The sequence below is a fragment of the Antechinus flavipes genome, chromosome X (genome assembly GCF_016432865.1).
Source record: "Antechinus flavipes isolate AdamAnt ecotype Samford, QLD, Australia chromosome X, AdamAnt_v2, whole genome shotgun sequence".
NCBI lineage: Eukaryota > Metazoa > Chordata > Mammalia > Dasyuromorphia > Dasyuridae > Antechinus > Antechinus flavipes.
The window spans coordinates 60065278-60077502 of NC_067404.1; positions in this window are offsets into that span (position 1 = coordinate 60065278).

Consider the following 12225-nt stretch of genomic DNA (forward strand, 5'->3'; position numbering starts at 1 on the left):
AAACCCACACATTAATAAATGTGTATATAGATTTTTTTTTCAGTTGTTCAGTCATGTCTGGTTCTTCATGGACCATATCAAGCCAATAGCATTCATAGGATTTTTTTGACAACTAGAGTGGTTTGCCATTTCCTTCTCCAATGGATTAAAGCTTTCTCGGGGTACTAAATGATTCCAGAATCTCAGGGACTGTTTCAGCTAGGTACCTGCAAGTTTTCAGTGATCCCGAAGGGTTGTATTCCAGAAAAAACTTAGTGTACCAACATCCTGCTCTGAGCTCTGCAAATCCGTGACCCAGATTTGGGTCTAAACAATATGGAATAACCAAAGCAGGAATCTTAGACTGAAGGAGAACCTAAAGTTCTGTGACTGAAAGAGCAGAGCTTCCCCAGCTTGCTGATGGTGGCTAAGTCTAGCAGCAGTATACTGGAATTCCCATCTCTAAGACTGGGCTGGAGGCTAGAAGAGAGTTTTGGCTCTTCTCCTGGATCACAGTCATGCTGACTATTTCTTTTGAAACTTATCCTTTGCTTATTATATACATTGAGGCCCAGTACTGTTCCTTTCTATCATCTCTAGGCACAGGTTACTCCCATGGTATACCTTGAATCTCTAACCTAGGACAGGTTCATGAGCAACATAGCTGCCACTTTGCACTTGTTCCCACACTCTATACTAATTGAGAGAACCCTGGGACTTTTTACTGCCCTGGTGCTTCCTGACCAAATGCACAGTCTCAATACTGTTTCAGTCTCTAGGTGCTAGAATGCCCTATATGCATTTCTGATCAGACTCTATTCCTAGTAATTAGAAGTCTTTCTATCTTCCTATGAGATAGGCTAGAAAAAATGCTCACTGTATTTTTTTCCCTTGGATTTCCAAATCAGGACTTGGTCTGGCGAATTTTCTTGATCTTTGTGGAAGAGATGTGTTGGGGTAGCTGAACTATACTTCTTTCCTGCTACCTCACCACCCTTACAAATGCATACATGTGCACACAGACACACATACTCACATACACATTTTCTCTCTCTCTCTCTCTCTCTCTCTCTCTCTCTCACACACACACACACACACACACACACACACACAGAGTCTTTGTTACTGTTTCTCCTCTCTCTTTCCTCTGCGTGTCTGTCTGCCCCATCCCTGTCTCTCTGTCTCTCTGTGTGTGTCACTGTCTCCCTCCTTCCCTGCCTTCCTCTCTCCCTCCCATCTCAAGAAATACAAATTAAAACAACTCTGAGGATCAGACCCACACTCCTCATATTGTCAAAGATGAACAAAAAAGAAAATAATTATTGGAGGGGCTGTAGAAATTCAGGCTTTAAAGCAATGCACTATTGACAGAATTGTAAATTGGTCCAGCCATTCTGTAAAGCAATATGAACCGTGACCCACGATATACTAAACCACCTACATCCTTCAACAGTGATACTACTACTAAGTCTATACCTCAAAGAGATCAAAGGAAAAATAAAAGGACTTATATGTGAGAGATTTATAGCAGCTCTTTTTGTACTGGCAAAGAACTAGAAACTAAGGTGGGGCAGGATGTCTATCAATTGGGGAATGGATGAACATACATCATTTTTTAATGCAGCAAAGCATAATCACTCCATTAAAAACCATGAAAAGGAGAATTTCAAAGAAAACTGGAAGATTTATGTAAACTTAAGCAGAATGAATTTAGCAGAACCGGAAAACAATTTATATAGTAATATTATCAAGACAAATAATGAAAGAGTTTGGTATTCAATCAACGTAATGATCATCCTCAATTCCAGAAGACCAGCATTGGAAGATGTTGTCTACTTTTTGACAGAATTCTGATACAGAATGTGACATAAAATTTTTACATGGCAAATATGGAAATTTCTTTTGTTTCACCACTCATGTTTCTTACTAGGATTTGTTTGGCACTTGTTTCCAATGGGGAAGTCCTGTTCCCAAGCAAAAGGTGGGAGCCATGGAGTAGCCTAAGTTTCTTGCTCTACAGTGCTTTTCCCTCCGTCTCTGGGAATCTGTGTCCTTTGCTTTAAGGTCCCTCTCAGCACTAATTTTTGTATACACCGCCAAATAAAGCATCATTTTCAGGTTTGATTTATGCATATTCAACCATCAATCTTCTCAGATCCATTTATTTATAAAGTTCACATCTTTTCATCTTCTCCAAAAAATATAAGACAAGCTTTTAACGACTTTCACTAAAATTGAAGTGAACTAACAGATGTACAGCATTTCTGTGACATTCCGGTTTAGTGGCCCACAGGCAATCAATAAAGTTTGCCCCCCTTTCCCAGAGTCCTACACAATGTCCCTGTGCCCAGGCTCCTTGCGTCCCCCTGTGATTCTGCATACTCCTCTAGAAAAGACTAGCCACTTTGGGGTTGCTAGACAGAAAGTACACTGACATGTGATGCATACCTAGACAATTCCACAGACACATCCTTAGGAAACACACTTTGAGGCGGCTGGAAAAGCAATCTCTTCCCCTCAGATGGGCACTGAGTGACTCAAAATAACAGCCGCATGAAAAATCTTCATCTTTTTTTGTTCCTTGCTTTCCCTCCCACCTTTGTAGCGTGGGGGTAAAGGGAAAAAAGCATCCTCAGAAAGAAGCACACTGCTCAGGAAATTCTTCTCTTCACAGTAGGCCAGAGCTCCACCTCAACCTTGGATTACTTAAGAGACAAGCCCATGGGTTAATGCAGTGCAAGAAATTTTCCTTTTCTGCCTAGAAGGCCAGATGCATGAATCACGCCTACCTAGAAAAGTCTTCCTTTTCTAGGAGGTGGAGAGAGGGAAAGCAAAAAAAAAACCATTATCAATAAAGTCCCTTCTTTAAGCCTCTTCTATGAATCTCTCCAAAGTCACTATTAATAAAATCTAGCAGGGAAATGGAGATGTGATTACAAAGAGAATAGTCAAGAGAGGAAATCAGGCAAATGCACAGAACGGACTCTGTACTCAGTCAGTCCCCGGTCTGTTGAGAGCAAGAGAAGCATCTGGAACTCAGGTTCAGATTGTATCAGGCTTACTCTCAGCCTTTTATCAGTCTAAGATACTTGGCAGCAAAAGGCACAACAGGCCATTTTTAGCTCCTGCCTCTTTTCTAGTCTGAAAAGAAACAAGTTCATGAAGAAGAAAGGACCAAGCTAAGTGCTGGGATGGGACAGGATCCTGCTTCTACAGAGATCGGTGAGCAAGGGAGTAAGCTCAGCACCACTGCTCTATCACCTCTAAGCCAGCACAGGCCCTGAAGCTCTCAGGTCCCTAACATTCTGTCCCCAGATACTAAAGAGGGCCCTAAAGTTTCAGTGCTCTGAATCTCAAAGATGAAGGTAGAGAGTAGGGAACAGATCAGAGAAAAAGCCCTAGGGCCAAAGGATAAGGACAAACAAGACATAGCACCATACTCAAGAATACAGCAGAGTGTGGACTGGTCCAGGCAAGCAAGTCTTAACCTGAGACAAATAAATCAAGAAAACACCAACCAGTATGAAAAATTATTTTACATCTATATCCAAACAACTGCAAGCAGAGACACAAAGCAAAAATGGATTTTCTACAAGGACCAAAATTGGGGGGGGGGGGAGTTAAAACATGAAATAAAAGCTGTGTGGGAAATTGGAAGAATAGATTTCTTAGAAGAGAAAATGGTAAACCTTATTTAAGAAATGGTCACCCATCCAAAGCAATCCCAATAGACTTTTGAAAGAAAATGCCATCTCCATTCAGAAAAAGAACTATGGAGATTGAATGTAAATGAACACAGGCTCTTTTCGTTTCTTTTTTTTCCCCTTCTCTCTCTCTCATGATTTTTCCCTTTTGTTCTGATTTTTCTCTCGCAACATAACCAAGGTGTATTAAAAACAAACAAATAAATAAATGAAAAAGAAATGGTTTCCCTGAAACAGAAAGAGAACAAAAAGAAATCAATGACTTCATGAGAGAACAAGAAATATTAGAACAAAATCAAAAAATGAAAAAAGAACATGTCAAGACAGCTTAAATAAAAAACAAATGACCTGGTAAAAAGGTCAAGGAGAGATCATTTAAAAATAATTGGATTTTAGGAAAAGTGTGATTTAAAAAAAAATACCTGGAAACGTATAGGTGCACATATATACACACACATATGTATATACACACATACACACATACATGTACACACACATCAGATGGAATCAGATGAACTTTACTCATAACTAAAACAGAACAAACACACAAAGGAAAGAGTTAATTGTTTGATGTACACAGTTTGGTATGGAAAGATCAAATTCAACAGTGAAATAAGTAGGAGTTGGGGGGGTGATGGAAATGAGGCTGGTTAAAAGGAAGGATAATATAGGGGAAAGAAGAGTCACAGATAAAAGAAATTTCCCAATCCTGAAGGGAGAAAAAAATGGAAATCTAACAGGGGTGTCAAATTATCTCTTAAAAATTAGTAAATTGCTAAACAAATTGTGCCATATAAATGGCATATGATGGAATGTTACTTTGCCTTAAGAAATAACCAAAGATACAATTTCAGAGAATCCCTAGGGATTAACACATGATAGAGTAGAACCAGAAGAACAATTTATACAAAAACAACATTTTAAAGGAAAAAAAAACCCCACTAAGTACAAAAGAACCCTGATCAAAGCACTAATTAATCATGTCTTCAGAGGATCAATGACAAAGGATGCTATCTACCTTTTGATAGGAGATGGATTCAAGGAGCAGAGGCATGCATTTTTGAATAGTCACTGTGTGAATGTGTTTTGATTGTGCTTATTTGTTAAAAGTTTTTTTTTTAATTTTTCTTTTGTAATTTTCAACTAATGAGGGGAAAGAGGAATCAGAGAACAATTGAAGTTTAGCAAAAGAATGCTCAAAAAGAGGGCCAGTAAAACATCTTTTCAAAATGTGCAGAAGGAAGTTCTGAAAGAAGCAGATAGGCAGGACAGTTTTGAAAGTAACACAGAACGTTTTTTGAACAAGGCCGATATGGGAACTAGTCAAGCTTTCCCAAGCATATTTGTTACAAGGGTTTCTTTTTGGTTTTAGGAGGGAGGAAAAAATAAATGCTTAATATTTGAAAAAATAAACTTTAATTACAAATTTTGAAAATTTCAATCAGTTATGATGTATAATTATACATATATTTATAGTTTATAGCAAGTGGTATGAAATAGATTTACAGTTTCATATGGAAGCCTCTTACTGTGTTTCACTGTCAGTATAGAAATACTCTTTTAGGGGATATTTATGTTTTATAATTTTTATTTATTCATTTAAAAATAAACTTCTAAAGAGTCCCCAAGAAACCCGGGTGCTTCGACCATAAGAGTTACAGAAACTCATCAAGATGAAGCACAGTGTTCCATATCCTAAGATCCCTTAGCTCTAAATTTATGCTCTCTAAAGATTTTAGTAACTTATTGTATAATTACAAATTCTTCCAGCAGTATATTAATGCGTCCATCTTTCCACAGAACTTCCAAACGTGACTATTTCAATGTTTATCACTTTTAAGGAGAAAGGAAAAAGGAAGAGGGAGAGGAGGATGAAGATGGCGTAAATACAAGAAGATGATGGGGTTCAAAGAGATTTCTACATGTGATTCCTCAGATTCCAGCCACAGTATCAGAAGCCTATCTTCCCAAAATGCAGGAGTAATAATGATGGGGGTTAGCAGGCAGGGTTGGGTGGGAGTGGTTTATGGACTAGTGCACAGGATCAAGGCCCCCAACTTCATTCCTTTGATGAGTCGAGTCCAGTGGCAGAAATCCTAAAGTTCAGCATCGTGGAGAGGCGAGCTACTGGAAACAAAAAACAAGAAGCTAACCTCTCCACGCTACTGGGCTTAGGAGAAAATAGTTGAAGAGAAACAGAAAAATCGAGGTTCAAGAGGGCCTGAGTACAGTCTTTTCTTTTGCAGAGACTAGAGGAAGCAGTTGCTGTATGGACTACAGCCCCCTAAATGGGATCCAGAATCCCTACCAAAGTCCCTCTCCTCTCCCTTCCACTCCACCCTAGGTTCCTTGCCGAGGCCAAGTTGCATGTTTTAGGTTCTCTCTGTCCTTCTCTGACACGCTGACCAGTTCCTAAACTCAGTTTCAGAAACTGAGCCACTGCTCAGGGTCCACCAATATTTGCTAATAAAATGCTAATAGAATGCTAATAACTCTTGTCATCTCTCAGGATCCCCGCATAGGTTATAGCTCCACTAATACCAGGTCTCTTTTCTCATGGCCAAGGCCAAGCTGCAAGTTCTAAGACCCTTCCCTGCCATTTGACAGTCCATGTTCTACAGTCCTTTTTGGTTCTAAAGTCAGACCCTCCCAATTTGATATGCTAGGGATCTGATGTCCCAAGGAATCATGATTCTGACAATCTGCATTCTGGCTCTAAGCAATCTCCTTTCTGGCTCTGACACTCTAGTCTATCTTCTAAGATCCCTTCTAATATGGACATGTGATGTTGTACGGTCCCCTCAGGCTCTTACATCCTATCCTATCTTCTAAGAAGCCTCCAACCTCCGACTCTACTATTGCTCTAAAGTTTCCCCCAGATCTTTAAGGTCTGGGAGTTGTTATGTGATTATGTTGCTCAAAGTCCTTTCATAATTCACTATTACCTATAGAATCAAATGAAAATTCCTTAGCCTTTCAGTCAGACTTCAAATTCCTCTACTCAACTTCTGAAGCTCTATCTCATGCTGATCTCTATTATGATCATATCAAACTGAACTATGGGAAATAGCACTACAGCCTAAGGCCCTTAAAATGAGACGCTCCCCTCACAGTGAGGAGTGTTCTGGAATTGTTCAGATCAAAGGAACTGGGCTCAATCATGGTTCCACTTCCAACTGCTTGGGCAAGTCACTCACTTTAATGGCTCCATTTCTTTGCTCATAAGGTGGGGACCAGAAGAAGTGGTCCAGGTGATCTTCTTAGGTCTCTGCTAGCTCTTCTGTGACTACTCTACACTCCCTGAGTTCACTGGCCCTCTCCTGTCTCCACGCCATTGCCCTGGGCTGGAAAACCTTCCTATTGAATGCCTATACATTCTTGAAAGTCCAACTCAAATGCCACTTCCTAGACGAAGCCTTCCGTGGTTTCTTTCCCCAATCTGTAATGACTAAAATGTAGTCACATATTAAAAACAGTAAATTTGAAATCAGAGGGTCTCGGTCTTGATGCTTCTTGGGTAAATCCTTTAGATTCTAAGCAGCTGAATTTCCTCAACTACAAAATGAGGGTGGGGAAGTCTTATATCACCTCTTTACGTCTACTTCAATCATCTCTGTAGGAAAAATGATCATTTCTCTTTCAGAATGTATAAGATATTTTATGGTCTCCCTACATAGATTGCAAGCTCCTTGAAATCAGGAATTGCTCAAAACATAAAAACTCAGCATCCAGGATTTCTTTCCACGGTAATAACTGGGGCTCAAAGTGATGATATTAAGGCCTTACAAGATCCCTAAGTGCCTTGTATCAAGCATAAAGAAAATTAAACTTGGGATCATTTAGTATGACTAACCTTATATTCTAACACGTTGATTGGAAGGAAATCACGTACAGTAAAAAGAGGGTAATTACTTCCCAGTTAACCAGACGTCCCAAATTTGTACTGGAGCACATTCATTCCCAATAATACTATACTGCAGTTGAATATAGGCCTCAGTGGTGTATTTCTGTCTCCGCGGCTTGGGCCTGAGTCTGAAACAATTAATTGCCTTTTTCCTATTTAACTTAATTCTGTTTTGGGATGGCTTAGGAGAAAGGAGAGGAAAATTTAGGGCACGACTCCCTATAACACGAAACCCTCTGCTCTTTATCTCCTGTGGCAATTTCCTAGCCGATCCTAGCTGGTGTTTCCTCGAGGTATAATGCCAGATGCAATATTTGAGATTGCTGTCCTCTCCACCTGTGTTTGGGTTAAAAGCACCATTTGGGTTGATATTTCCTGTACAAACAATACACCAGGTCTCAGCTTGGTCAAGCCTCTAGGGTTCTGTCAAAGGAATGCTGAGCCTAGCAGTGTTTTCTCTTCAAACAATCACCCAGTGAAGGTCTTCAAAGGTCTAAATTGGCTAAGCTTTCCGTATCACCACCTTTTCTTTTCAAGCCCTACACTATCTGAATCCCAGCCTATCTTTCCAAACTGATTACCCTGACTCACTCACTCTTAAGCACATTAGCTCCACCCCACATCAGTCCATCTCTGGCTTCCTCGCCTTTGATGTACAATCAACAAGCTGTGCCCCATGTCAGGAATGTTCTAGTGTCTCATCTCCACCTGGGCTCCCTTCAAAACTTAGCTCAAGAGCCACTTCTCTAAAGAGGCCTTTCGGGATGCAATCACTCAATTGCTTAACATTTACTAAGCACTGTTGGGGATAGATACAAAAAAGATGAAGTAGAGTCCCCTGCCCTAGAGGATCTTACAATGGAAAGGGGAGAGACGACATGTCAAGAGATATACGCCAGATCATTGGGAGAGAATCAACAGAGGGAAGGCATTGGAATTAAGAGGGGATAGAGAAGGCTTCCTGAAGGTAAGAATTTAGTTGGAACATAAAGGTCAGGGAGCTCAGTAGTCAGAATGGAGGAAGGAGAACATTCCAAGCACAAGGGACAAGCCAGAGAGAATGCTGGAAACTGAGATGTTGTTCAAGGAACAGCCAGTATCATGGGATCAAAAGTACATGTTTGGGGACTAAGGTGTAAGAAGACCAGAAAAGTAAAAGGGGACTAGGTTATGAAGGGATCTTCTCTTTAGAGATGTGGACTCAAAGTCAGAAAAATCTTAGTGTGTGACCTGGAAAGTTCTTTTCCATCTCTAGGACTCAAAGAACCAAGAACTTTTATTTATAAAACAGGGGAATTTAACTTGTCAACATACCTTATGGTCCCTGTCTAATTTTTACTTGTTCCCCGAATCCAGGTAGGCCTAAAACTAGACCGGCCCACGAGATGGCATCTGTCCCAGGTCTTCCTTAATGACTTTTTCCAGAGTTGGACACATGCTTGTGATTCAGAACGTTTATTGTTCTCTAGTCATCTTAGTCACGTCTGACTCTTTGGGATCCCAGGTGGGGTTTTCTTAGCAAAAATGACAGAGTGGTTTACCATTTTTTTCTCCAGCCCATTTTACAGGTAAGGCAAGTGAGGCAAACAGACTGAAGCAACTTGCCTAGGATCACAAAACTAGGAAGTGTCTGAAGCCAAGTTTGAACCCAGGGAGATGGGTCTTCCTGCCTCCAGAGCTGGGGCTCTCTGCACTTTGCCATCAGCTGCCATTAATCAGATATTTCAAGATTCTCCCAAGGAAGCAGGAAACCCTGCCTTAGGCTGCAGCTGTGGTCCAAGATTGGGCCTAGCCTTCCTGGCACCCATACCTACTTCTTTAGACTCTAGAGAATGAGGATTGGGAATCGCCACTTGTGACCCGACAACAGAAACACCTTGCTTTTCAATTCAACAGGAAGAGCTGGGACCAGAAGGGCTGACTCCCCAATACTGTGCTTTTCAGAGCCCATCCTCACGCCCCCCAAACCCCAAGCCAAAACATAAGTAGTCAGGGGAGAGACATTTAACACTGTCCTTTACTCCAGAAATCTCCTTGAAGACAGGGACTATATTTGGTTTATGTCTGGGCACAGCATAGTGCTTTGCACACAGTAGGCGATTTATTGATGTTTCCTCTTGACTTAGAGATGGAGTGGAGGGACCCAGACATGTGGGGCCTTCCTGCCACCTGGTGGCTGCTGCCTCTAACTGCATCTGGGGTAACTTCCTACCCTCTTTGTTGGGGGATGATGGCCTCTCTATGTAGAAGGCACGGTGCTGCTACAGAGGTCTTTTCTTTTCCCTGGAGACAGAGTGACAAAGAAAGAGGAACCTAAGCTCTTGATGAGATGGCCCTGTCATTTCCCCTCTCCAGATCTTAGTCTCCTCTTGTCTGAGATGAGGGGAAGAGGCCGGCCAACCTCCAACAATGCCATCCCAGTGGATGTCTCAACTCTGGCTCAACTGCATGGTGAGTGGGCAGCCTCACTCTCTCTTCCAGTCATCCAAGGCCAGAAGAGAGACAGAAGTCAGCAAGACTGGCTTAGCCAAGTCCCCAGGGGCCCAAGATAAGGGCTCTTGCCTTCAAGACCCCCCCCCAAGCTACTGAGCCTCTCCTTTCAACTGGTTCTCCACAAGCATCAGAAACATTTGAGCACATTCAGACCGCCTAACGTCTCGGAGATGATGCTGGTACACCACATCCCATATTCCCAGTGCCTAGATACCCAGGCAATCCCAGCAAGCCACATTACAGTGACATTTAGTCAGGTGGTGGGCTATTTCTTTGCAGTACAGCTTCTTACAAACCATCAACTGGCCGAAGGACCCTTCCACTCGACCAACTGTGTGTTCTGTGGCTGGAGTCCTAGATACCAATTCAGACCCCATGAGCTTAGGAGCCCTTGAAAACAGGCAGACAGGGCACCCTAGAGGCTGCTCTAGCAACATCAATGCCCTGGCCACCTTTTTAAGAGAATAACGGCCCAGCCCCAGCAGAGTTGAGTGTGTACTCTGAGAATGACAAAATCTCTAAAGTACATCAAGGGTAATCCAGCTGCAATAATAGAGATGACTGGGCTCTAGGCTCTCTGTGGGACTGGTTTGGTGCTAAAGTATTAAATGAGACAGGGGGAGGGAAGGAAGTGAAGACAGAGACAGAGACAGACACCGAGACACAGACAGAGACAGAGAGACAGAAACAGAGAGACAAGGAGAACACACAGACATGTTTTGAAAACCACCCTGCATTCTTTGTTAGGTCAGGCCCTCCATTTGACTTGACTCAAACTCACGGAAAAGTCCCTGGCCAACAAGCCTTTGAGCTCAGCATCACCACAGCCCCAAACATTCAAGAAAAGCAGAACGGCCACTGAAGTGGCCAAAGGGCGTTAACTGAACATCAGACTCTGTGGTATAAAGAGCAAAGTTTCATCTTGTATGTTAGAAAACCTCTTGGACCTCCCAGGGTGGGGGATCCCTGGGATACCAGGTGCTGCAGTAGATAGAGCGCTGGGCCCGGAGCCCAAACACTTGAGTTCCAACCTAGTCTCAGACCCCAACAGTTGTGTAATCCCATGCAAGTCACATCTTCAGTTGTGCATCTCTACTTCAGTTTCTGCATCTATGAAACGGAGATGATAACATCACCTACCTCCCAAAGATTGTTCGTGACACTAAAATGAGATCATATTTGTAAAACACCTTACACACTTTAAAGGGGTAAATAGACGCTATCTATGATTGCCAGCAATAGGAGATTCGTTCAACTACGGAAGTGAGGATGCGATGAGGAGAAATGGCCACCAGATGGCAACTGTATATAATGTATTACCATGTGGTCCTGAGCATGCTTTTCCTTTATCAACAGAACCCTTAAGTAAAACAGTTTCACTTAGACATGATTTACTAGGATAGTACCACCTTCTTCAAGCTTTTCAAGGGAAAACCGTCTGGTAGCCATCCCACAAAGTCATTATCTAGGTCTGCAATCCTATGCGAACCTGTCAATTCCCATCACAAATCAAAGGCATGGGCCCATTTTGGAAAGTAATTCAAGTTAGAGTCCAAAGCTCTTCTCAAGTTGGGAGATCTGTCTGGAGGCTAGATTCCCTCCTCCCCCGAGTGGCTCTTCTGGCACTCAGGAGAAAGCCACTGATCCCCCTTGCCACAACCTACTTGCTTCCATACTCCGCAATTCTTTTCCCCACCACAAAAATGCCAAACCCAGTGTGAGCCACAAGCAAGGGGCAGGAAAGGGGGCATCAAGCTTAATCATCTCAACTACAGACTGCAAAAGGTGAAAGGGACCTTAGGGTTCATCTAGCTCAATACCTTCATTCTTACAGAAGAAGAAACTGAGGCTCAGAGAGGTCAACTGCAGGGTTGCAGGAGAGCTCCAACTTGAATTCAGTCTTATGATTGGTACTCCCCAAACACAGGCCACCTCATCCCCTTCTCTGATTTGTTACCTAATATTTGGGGTTGAGAGGGAATTACTGTTGATGGATTACAGATTTTCAGAAAATTAGATTATTATAAAAAAAATTTCATGGTCATCCTCCCCTCCTTCTCCCAGACTTCTAACAGTTTCAGATTTAAGTGACCATAGTGGTAAAGGAATCCATTGCATTCCCCAAACATGTGTTTGGGAACCGGG